This window comes from Belonocnema kinseyi, chromosome 1 (genome assembly GCF_010883055.1).
Source record: "Belonocnema kinseyi isolate 2016_QV_RU_SX_M_011 chromosome 1, B_treatae_v1, whole genome shotgun sequence".
In the NCBI taxonomy this organism is placed as follows: domain Eukaryota; kingdom Metazoa; phylum Arthropoda; class Insecta; order Hymenoptera; family Cynipidae; genus Belonocnema; species Belonocnema kinseyi.
The window spans coordinates 176,703,983-176,706,274 of record NC_046657.1 but is presented as its reverse complement, the minus strand read 5'-3'; the positions used below and the strand labels follow the sequence as shown (position 1 = coordinate 176,706,274).

Here is a 2,292-nt window from a genome sequence, read left to right as displayed (position 1 = left end):
TGTACATATCAAAAGGAGTACTAAGTAATAAACTCTGAAATTATCGAGAACAACCGGAGATCGAAGTACTAACTTTTTTGAACAAAAATGAACTATATCTGTAGAAATCTACAGATATAATTGTTCCGTAGCATATGTCGATAGGTAAGTACGAAACTATGTTACGCGACAATTAATGTCTTCGAAAGTCTCAAAGTTCCTTCCAGGACAGAGTTCGGTCCGTTAAAAATCCTAAATCTCTAACCAGATCTAGGAAGGCAATTGATGCATTGCCCGTTAGCTACAGCCCAGTTTGCAGCGAAGTCTATATCGATCTGAACCATGCCTAGCATATTTTCTAGATCTGACACCGGTCCTGAAAGGTAGAGTTTAATGTCATCTGCATATTTATGATATTTGCAGAATTACAGCTCACCGCCTAGATCAAAGGTGTAGATATTGAATAAAGTAGGAGCTAGAGAAGACCCTTGGGGAAACCCCCTCTTAACCTTGATCCAGCTGGACAGGTCGCCTTTGCTGTTCCTGATCCGTTCCCATCTATTGCTCAGGTAAAACTCGAACCATTTAACAACTGAACTAGATAATTTGAAAGACTCAAATTTTTGAAGTAGAAGAGTAGGGTTTACCGAGTCGAATGCCTTGGAGAAATCAAATAGAACCACCACTGTGACTTCTTTTCTATCCATTGCCAATTTGATATCGGTGGTGAATTTGAGTGACGCTGTTCAGGTGCTGTGTTTAGCTCTAAACCCAGATTGAAAAGGGTCTATTAGTTTGTTGGTATCTAAAAAATCTGTCGGCTGGCGATGAACTATCCGTTCAAGCAGCTTAGACAATGCATTCATGATAGAGATGAGACGGAAGTCACTCGGTGAAGCTGGCTTTGAAATCTTGGGAATCGGGCGAATGACTGCCATTTTCCCTCTATCTGGAAAACTGCCTGTCTGTAGCGAGAAGTTATAAATTTGCAAAATAAGCGGAAAAATGACAGGCAAGGCAAGTCTGATCATTTTAACAGAGATACCATCAGGGTCAATAGAATTTGAGTGAACTTCTGAAATCGCGCCCATTAGAGACAATGGGGAGATGTCCGAGAAGAAGAGGTTACTGTCGTCAAAAGGATCTCCGCGCGGAGCAAAGGCTTGATCACCTATAGGAGGCTGATTGAGTGGTGAGAACGCCTGCTGGAAGTCCGAAGGCATGAAGTCCACGTCAAGGTCTTCGCGCTTAGGAGGAATTACACGCTAATTTCGCAGTAAATGACATACATTTTCGTTTTTATTCCAATTTCTGATGGCATTGAAATTATACTGGTTATGTGAGTCTCTAATTTTAGTTTGCACTAGGTTACGAAGTTTACGAAATTCTTTTTGGATAAGGGATTTTTCGTTCTGTTAGCTAGTCTACGTTTTGAGTCTCGGGATCTCATTAATTCTCTAATTTCCGCCGTAATCCATGGTGCAGCTTCCTTGCGTCACCTTGGAACGAAAAGTGACGCAAATTTGTCGAAGGACTCCGTTAAAATAGCAACAGGCCTATTTACCATTGAGTTAACATCCCTTTGTAAAATGATATTATCCCAGTCGTAGGTCTTGAGGTGATCATGAAATTCCTGCGCCTTAATATTATTAAGACGACGAATCAGCGGAGCAGTCGGTCTAGTTAGAAGGTTGCCGCATAATTGATATTCAATGCTGATCAGGTCATAATTGGAAAGGAAGGGAATAGGGTGCTGCCCATAAGAAGTTAGTTTGTCCAAATCGTCCACAATCATAAGGTCAATTCGCGTGCTCGAACGGTCAGTGTGGTGGGTGGAATCGTGCGGAACGATGGACAAACCAGCTGAGAAAACCACCGACCCAAGTAAATCGTTAGATTATTAGATGTATTTAGATTCGTGTTTAAATCTCCCATTAAACTGATATTATCATAATTAGGAACAAGCTCAAAAATATTTGATTCCAATTCCTTGTGTTCCGACAAGTGCTTGGCCTTTAATTCATCGGGTCAGCTAAGTTGCCTATTTTCGGCAGGAGTATTGTGCGCCCTTTCACCGACCACTCCGGAATCGGCTCTTCCGACTTTAAATACGAGGTGAAAAAACGGGCCAAATGCTGATGGGTTGAAGGAAACTTCTTCCATCCATTTCAGCCAGATCTTTAGGCTTGAGAAAAACCTTGGTGTTGATGTTTCTCTGAGTCATATAGCATCGCTCTTCCTCTATTGGATGCCTGCCCGCGGTTTGTCTTAGTATCACCTCTTTTTCTCTGTGGCCGGCTTGTTCTAGCTGTG

At 41.9% G+C, this 2,292-nt stretch overlaps 1 protein-coding gene across 7 annotated transcripts in view; it reads right to left on the bottom strand.

Annotated features, from left to right (window-relative positions):
• Window positions 1-2,292, bottom strand: part of LOC117169747 (ARF GTPase-activating protein GIT1) — a 217,037-nt gene that overhangs the window by 152,359 nt on the left and 62,386 nt on the right. The gene's annotated exons all lie outside the window — the stretch shown is intronic.